Raw genomic sequence first — 9,174 nt, forward strand, 5'->3', positions numbered from 1 at the left:
TTGTATAGCACAAATCCTTATAATACTGAACTAATCGTTAAACAAATATCAAACATCCATAAACCGTCAAAGGCAATAGATAGTTCAGCGAGGATGCACTCTAATGTGTTAAACAAATGTTTGTTTTCATTTTTTTATGGACACATTTTGGTGGGAGGAAATGAATTATACCCTTACCTATTAAGTTAGATACAATAAATACAAAATCCGAGATTTGATTGTGCATAGTTGATTGCCACGGAGATCTCTCTAAATTAAATTGATGTTTCTGTTATTGAAATCCCATAAATACGTCAAGTTACCTATTAAGTTAGAAAAACATAAATACATAATCCCATGACACCGAGATTTTAGGTAAAAGTAAAATAAATTTGGAGAAAGAGGTTTCCATATTTATGATATCTTGTCAACGGGATTTAGTATCTTAAGTTTAAATTGATGTTTATGTTATTGAAATAAGAATATACGTTTAATTATTCTATTTAGTGTATATTCACAACTTGGGTGAAGGGGCTTTCCCATAATCGATTATTTTTTAAAGAATAAACTGATATATCTATTATTGAAATAAGAATATACGTCAAGTTATTATATTTAATGAATATTCATTATTTGAGCATCAAGGAAAAATATATTATGATATCTTTAGTATTGAGTTTCAAAAAGTACTGATGTGGTTCAAACATATTTCTCAGTTATTTGGTAATTGAATTCATTGTTATGGGAGATAATTGGAACCAAGATATTAAAATTGTACAATGACTCGTTTCGGACTCGTTTATATTTTTAAACATTGTTAATTTTATTTGGATCCATCAATTTCTTTTATATATTTAATTGTAAGAATGCAGACTCGTGTAATATTTTATGTAATATTTATATTGGAGACATTTATTGTAGTTCTTTGAATAATAGAAGAGAGAGGATTGTTATATTTTTACTATATAAATATGATAATGTCACTAAAACTGTAACGAAAGAATAGAGATACTTTGTTAATAATATATTTGTACTATATAAATATGATAATGTCAGTAAACTGTAACGAAAGAATAGATACTTTGTGGTTTCAAAAAAAAAAGAATAGATACTTTGTAATAGTTTACGGTGGAGTTTTAGGAGTTTGTTAATAATTTACGGTGGAGATACGGTGGAGATTAGGAGTTTTGTTAATAATGTTCCAGGAAAGAATAGTACAAAAAATGTGAAAGTAAAAGTGATAGTTACGGTGGAGTTAGATGGCACATGCTTGATATTAAACTCTTTAAGGAAAAAATTAAATGAAAGGTTAAGATAGAGAACAATAATGTGATGTCTAACTTAAAAATCTACCTAGAAGAAGTTAGAATGTTCTGTTTTAATAGATAGACTAGATTTTGACCCGCGCTTTTGAAGCGCGGGATATTTTACGATGAAAAATTTTACTAATAATTTAACAAATATTTTGGTATTTTTAAAGAGTGTGTATTTAAATCAGTTTTTTTAAATCAACCCGATTGTGATTATACCTGTTAATCCGCAGATCTGACAATTCAATTTATGTTAAAATATTCATATTAAAAAATCACTAAAACCCGAGACTAACCGATTGAACTGATGGATGACCGATATGTAATCTAATTAGATTTAAATTGTAATAGTTTCAATAATTTGTAATCTTATAATCGAAATTTTAAAGTTCACTTTTTGCAATTTATGAAATTATGACGTTTCTACAAAATTTTAAAGAGAAAATGATAGATATAAATAATAAGATTAATTATTGTATTATTTGGAAACATTGAGTAGTATAAAAATATATTGTTTGAAAACATTGAAATAGTATAAAGAATAAGTATTGTTTGGAAACATTGATAGTATTATAAAGAAATAGTATTGTTTGGAACATGGAGTAGTATAAAAGAAATGAACATTAGTGATTTAATGTATGTTTAACTATAAAGTATAAAGGGTATATTTAATTTAAAACTTACAAATAATGTTAGGTCCAACAGAATGTTTCTGTTTTTAATAAGATAGATATATAGTTTTCTCTTTTTTTTGCTTTTATCAGAATATATCGCTCTGTCCTCTCACTTCCATGTAGAGAAAATAAGACAAGGAGATATACACATGAACTATCCTGTTAAGTAAAAATATGCAGTTAAGGAATCTCTATGTAGTTACTCTACAATACCGTACCCTACTTGTATAGTTGTATAAATACTTCTCATAAGGTTAACTAGATTTTGACCCGCGCTTAAGTTAACTAGATTTGACCCGCGCTTCCGAAACACGGATATTATTTTTCACTTTTATGAAAAATATTATTTGTTTGTAATTATTGAATGTATTTATCTTATTAAAATTTTCATTATAATAAATTCGATATATTAGAGTGCCTCTGGTAAACTATGTGTTTTTCTAACTTTATTTATTCTCTTTTCAATCAATATATTTATTTGGCTTATTGTTAAATAAATGATTTTAGAATATAACTGTACAATGCTTTTACATTGATATTGTTTAAAACAATGACATATTTCTATATTAATTAAATATTTACATTGTAATTTGTATACAATTCAACATATTTGTCTAATTTGTTGTTAAAAGAAATGATTTTGAATTCAAATGTACAGTACTTTTATATTTTTTTCTTCAGTTCATATAATTTTTTTAAAATAATTTTCTTTCATATAAGCTATATCAAAAATTAGTCAACTAAAGAATCTATAAACAATTATTTACATAGCAATATAACATATTTATATATTAATTCAGTTTAATATATAAATTATTTATTACTGTCATATTTAAAAGGAAAGTTTATTGAAATATTTTAGGTTGCTACAAATCAACCCGTACCGAAAATGATCCAACTCGAACCTCCTACGATTTTATAATATTCGAATGATATTTATTTAATTTAAAAATTTAGGGGAAAATATTGTGTAATCACGAAAACATATATGATCAATTAGTGGTTTCCTAAAAATGTAGGAAGTTTAAATGGATTTGCTGATTTTATTTGGATAGAGATATTTTTTTAATAAAATACAATCCAAATTTCCAAACAATTTTTTTAACTACAATCCAAGTTTCCAACAATTTTTTTAACTACAATCCAAGTTTCCAAACAAATGTATTCTTTATAAATGCTATCCAAGTAACCAAACACACCAATTTTTTTAATACTCTTATCCAAGTATCCAAACACACCGAAATTGTACTTCAGCTTTAATAAGATAGATAGATGAATAAGCATTGAGATTTGAGCCTTTGTTGCTACATGAGCTAACAAAACGTTATATGAGTTTGATCACTATTTTGTACGATTTCGTATATTTGTCCTTTCATCATTTCCAGAATTCCTCCTTGATTTCCACACTTATCTACACTATTATACTTTTGAGAATTAAATAATACTTCATATTTTAATACTTTATTTTCCACTTAGATTAATGTATTTTCCTAAATTAAATTTTAATCAAATACATTTCATTAACTTCTCCATCAAATCAATATCAAAAGTATTTATTGTTATCAGCTTCAAAAAAATATATTTTATTGAACAAGCAATTCATAAAAATTATAATATCAGCTCTTCATTTAATAAATTTGAACTTAAACTAGATAAATATCCAAACGGAATTTACCATTTTTGTATCTAGAGAACCATACCCAAACTTGATCTGAACAAAATACTTCAGATATTCGAATGTATTTAAATCATATTCATTTTATCTTTTAATAACATCGATATTATTGATTTAACTTGATTGTATATGGTCCTCATATTTTGAAAATTAGCTATTTTTAGAGTTAATATTCAAGATATAAGCTGTTTTAAAGTTGTCTAAAATATTTGAAATATAAAAAATAGTCAAAAGTAAACATCTAAATAGATAAACAATAATCAAAACACCAAAAATATTTAAAATATATATTCTTCTCCATCCAAATATTCAAGTTAAACCTATTTTTAATTTTTAGTTTTGATACTTTGACTTATATTACTCAAATTTACATGTTATATTATTTTTATTTTTAGATTTAGGGAAATTTAAAGTATATGAAAATTTAAAAATATTTTAAACGGGTTATCCGAACCCGCAAAAATCCGAATCAAACCGGAACTAAATTTATAAATACCCGAAGAGAGTTAAAATATTTAAATTTGAAAATCTCAAATTTTAATATATTTTAACCGAATTCGAATAGATACTCAAATATCCACCCCTTTTTAATCAATATAAGACGATCAAACATTATTTAGTACAAATAAATAAAAAACTAAAATTTAATATCCGTGGAGTCATGTCAAAATTATTACAGCTAACTCCACATCTATCTTATTAAAACAGAAACATTATAACTTCTTCTATGTGGATTTTTAAGTTGGACATCACATTATTATTCTTAGTCTAACCTTTCATTTAAATATTTCCTAAAAAAGTTTAATATCAACCATCTATCATTTAACTCCACTATAAGATCTATGTCTTACATTATATACATCTATAAACAAAATATCTATTCTTTTCGTTAGAATATACTCACATTATCATATTTATATTATATCAGAGTACAAATATAACACTCCCTCTCTTTTATTATAGTCAAATGAATACAAAAAATGTCTCCAATATAAATATTACACGAGTCTGAATTCTTCAAAATATAAATATAAATAGATAGAAATAAAATAAATATTACACATTTTATTAAAAATATAAATACTATTACACGAGAGGTTGACAAAAAATACAACTATTACACGAATCTTTAGCCTGTCATTATACAATTTTGACTATCTTGGTCTGGTTATCTCCTAACCAATTGATTCAATTAACCAAATAACTTAAAAACACGTTTCCTCCCTCATCAAACTATAATTATCTTAAACACAAAACCCCTTTTAGTTAAAAAAACAATTATTTGGCATCTAATACTGATGAATCTTAAATTTTAAATAGCTTAATACAGAATTTTTGAAAACTCAATACTAAAGATATCAGAATATATTTTCTTTGATGCTCAAATAATCGAGGTTTGTTTGAATATACACTAAATAGAATATACTAACGTATATCTTATTTCAATAACAGAAACATCAATTTATACTTTAAAAAAATCGATTATTGGAAAACCTCTTCACCAAGTTGAGTATACTATGCCTAAAATCTCGGTTACAATCAGATATTCACAATCAAATTGACAGGTTTGAAAAATCATGAATATGGAAAACCTCTTCTCCAAAATTATTCTACTATACTTAAAAACTCGGTGTCAAGATATTTTGTATTTATATATCTAATTTAATAGGTTAGAAAATATTCATTTCCTCCAATAAAATGTGTGTATGAGTACTTGTTTTCGTATTCTTCATTGGGCATTTACAAAACATTCAGAAAAAACTCCCAAAAAGCCACAATGTCAAAACCAAATAGTATTGGTTGATATTTTTTTTTGAAACTCAATAGTATTGGTTGATATATATTAGTGTTTTTCACCATACAGTATATTTTTAATACACCAATAAAAACTATTAATAAAAAAACAATTTTAACATTGTTCTTAAACAATACGTTTTGGACAAACTCGAAATTATATAAAACCACACATTATGTGAAAAGTACAAACTCCAAATTGTATTAACTATTATAGAATATATGTTATGTATTAAAAATAAAAAAAATAAAATCTGCGCGGTCGCGCGGGTCATGATCTAGTATTATATGAAAATTATTGACCGCCACTAGGCTTCCGGTCAGATCACGGATCTCATCGCGTATGAATTAATCAAAGTCAATGTTAATCCAGAAGGACATAGTTAAATATTCGCAGTTAATGCACAATGCTATAACTAATGCACAATGCTATATTCACATGTGCTTATGCGCACAATATTAGAACCCTACAAATTATGTTTATAGACGACAAACAAAAACAATTAATGTTTGCACGCTGCGACGGCTGGACTTGTCTGATAGCCTTTTAATTCTCCTTGAAATTATTTAAGATCATTTTTTTCATTCTAGCTTACGAAGTTATTTGTTTAGAGTTCAAGTATCATTTATAAGACATCTAATACTATAAAGAAAAGCTCCATTCTCTTCTCCTTCATCCACGTAGGAAAATAGGGATACAAGAAAGTGACACGTGTCACATTCAATAAAACACTGCGTTTCATTTATCTGGCTGTGCAATGTATATGGGCTTTGGTTTGCGGTAATGGAATCCAATCCAAATAAGTGAAAACGCGTTGGTTCTGATTTTAGGGTTGAAACCCGTTTTCATCTTCGCCATTCCAGAGCTACTCTTGAAGATCGAACCCAACAATGGAGTTTTTGAATGATGAGTAAAAGACGAAGCGTCGGGAAGGAACGAGTAATGCTTCGTCTTTTCGTTTTCTTCATTCATCGACTTTATGAAAATTCTTAACTCCATCAATGCAAATCAAGCACAAAGTCTCATTCAATGATCCTTATCTCTTCAAGACGACGTTCCTCAATCTATAAAAAGGTACTGCTGCATCCCTAGAACATCATTCGTCTCAGTTCATGAAAATCCTAAACAAACACAATATTTGCAGGCCGGCGGTGTTCTTCCAGTGTCGAGGTGCGTTTGCTCCGATTCTAGGATGCTCGAAACATCAAACGCTGTGGCGAGTTAGATGGGATTGGAGCTACACCTCCTTGAAGGTTTTTCCGATCTTTAATCGTATGATTATATTCGTCATGTTTCCCAGATCTTCTTTGAATCTTTTTTTTATTATATATTTTGAGACCATTTGTTGATTATGCTCTCTGTTCACAATTTTTTAGTCAACCTTCATGCCAACTACCGTAAATTTCCACCGTCTCGCCGCTTTTAGGGACTGTCTCAAGGCTGGTTCAGTGTTCGCACTCTAGCTCCTCTGTTTGTTATTTGTAGTGGCTTGGGATTGTTAATTCTTAAAACTGTTTTGATTCTTAAGATTGAATTTTGGTAGAGGCCAAGTACTCGGGGTGCAGGATCCTTTTTCAGTGAAGTTCGGAGCGACGGATCTGGTTTGTTGTCTTACTCTTCTGGACACACTAAAGAAAGAATGAGAAATTCCATCTTATTCGTTACATTATTCTGCACAGAATATGTTTTTATTCCTCCATGTATGCTTCTTTATGGAAGTGTTTAGTGTAACCAATCTTTAAAGCTTCATTCTACAAGATTTGAATAGTTTTCATATATGAAAGATTTGGTAAAGATCCTAACATTGTAACTTTAACGAGTGTGGATTCACAGGTTTAATGAGAGGGAACCAGATGTCAGTGCATCTCAACAAGATGGGCCTCTGCTAGAAGTTAAAAGTGCTGGAAAAGGAAAAGACAAACCCAAAGGGCCAAGTGATGAAGCACTAAAAATTGTAATCGCCAGGTTTCCAAGTGGTTGGATTTTCCAAGTGAGCTTTTGTTTATGTTTAGATAAGTTTGTAAATATGCTAAAGTTGCATGATTTAATATGTTTGTGTTTATAAGCGGTGCTCTTATATTGTTCTATTCTTCCAGTGTGATAGTTGTGTATCTTTCCAAGACACTTGAATTCACTCTGGTTAACGTTTAATATTAACATTTGTTCTTTCTCATTAGATTAGTGGTAATTTTTTAAAAACCTGTAAGTGAAGACATTGCTCGGTTTTTTTTGGATTTGGTGTGCATATTTGTTAAGGATGACAAGCATAAGTTCGACAATGTTTAGTTGTTAAGTTTGTTTTTAAGTCTGGAAATATGTTCTACAGATCAGTTAACTACATATTGGATTCCTTACATATTATAGAATGCTTAAGATGCTGAAAGGAAGCTCTTAGCAATGTCGTCTCCATATGACTATGATTCATGGAGATGGCAGCCTGTGACCTGCTAGCTTCCCTCATGACTAGATATTTTCTCTTTTAAATATAGAAAACATATTTTCTTAGTCTACAAACAAATATTGTAGGGATTATGCAAAAATAGATATTTAAAATCCATACGCAAAAACATAAGGTTGTTATAGGCTTTTTTCTGACATACACACACTCCCATGAATAAGAATTAAAAGAAAAAAAGAAACAGCATTATCATCAAAATTTATCACAAATCCACATTTCTACATCTATAATTATCAGTTGAACAATGAGTTAATTTGATACATTACCAAAGTAAGGATAATCAAAAAACCAAAACGTTGACACCCACGATATAGCTTAGTTTATCCACTAAGACAACAGAGATATGTTCTCAAAGTTTGTTCATCTTTCTGTTTTAATGAAAACTTAGTTTGTGGCTCAAATAAAACATTTTGATGACAATGAGATTTCATTTCTTTTCCTTTCCCGTAGGTCTCAATTGAAAAAAACTGAGTCTATCTAAAGCCTGTTTTCTCAATACACCACACACATTGCTCCCTAGATTGTAGCATAACCAGAGTTGAGTTGTACCTCACATTTACAACATCCTCAAGAAAAAGTTAGGGGTACATGTAACTATGTAAGTCTCATTCAAATATCAAGAGATGTCATCGGCATACTGGTGGCTGAGCAGAAAAATTAACAACCATATAACCGCAAAATAACGAGTATCACACAACAGATAACCAAACTTTAAATCTAAAACAAATATCAACTCAATCATTTAGTGTATAAAAAATGTTTCTCTCCTCTAAACTTGCCATCTCATCAAATACTATCACCACAAGATGACACAAGTTCGTTTAATTTAAGCAGTGCGTTCTATATTTTGTTTTTTTCATTTGTTATTTTTGGGCTTCGCGGGTGGGCTCCCACTGTTATTGAAAATTATTATCGAAGTCCAAATCTATCATCCAGCTTTTCTTTTACCAACTAAACTGAGACGAGACAGCACAGACCCCGTCACATCCACACCTGTAATCCGCATCAAATTAAATTCTGGAAACTTTGTTTCTGTCAAAAACTACAGAGGATTACATCTAAACATGCGATTTTGGTTATCCGAAAAGAATCGGTTAAGTTAATAATTGTTTTGTTCAGACTGAGAAAAAGTTATAGAATTGAACCAATTTATAGAAAGTGAAAGAAACAACCTACATATGTTAACTGAAGCATTAAAAAAATAGCAATCGAGGGAGGAAAACGAAGTAGGAGAACAAGAAGAACAAAACTAAATGAAAAAGAAAAAGATTAGTTGGTGAAGA

At 28.8% G+C, this 9,174-nt stretch overlaps 1 long non-coding RNA gene across 2 annotated transcripts; it reads left to right on the top strand.

Moving 5' to 3' along the window:
- The first annotated feature begins 6,178 nt into the window (after positions 1–6,178).
- On the top strand, positions 6,179–7,606 carry LOC130505585 (uncharacterized). Of its 2 annotated transcripts, XR_008941741.1 has the most exons (4): positions 6,188–6,507; positions 6,578–6,686; positions 6,810–7,034; positions 7,267–7,606. It is a non-coding gene; the product is annotated as an uncharacterized LOC130505585 (long non-coding RNA). The 2 variants fall into 2 exon arrangements; XR_008941740.1 differs by having other exon boundaries at positions 6,179–6,507; positions 6,578–7,034.
- The last annotated feature ends 1,568 nt before the right edge of the window (positions 7,607–9,174 follow it).

This window comes from Raphanus sativus, unplaced genomic scaffold (genome assembly GCF_000801105.2).
Source record: "Raphanus sativus cultivar WK10039 unplaced genomic scaffold, ASM80110v3 Scaffold2399, whole genome shotgun sequence".
Lineage (NCBI taxonomy): Eukaryota > Viridiplantae > Streptophyta > Magnoliopsida > Brassicales > Brassicaceae > Raphanus > Raphanus sativus.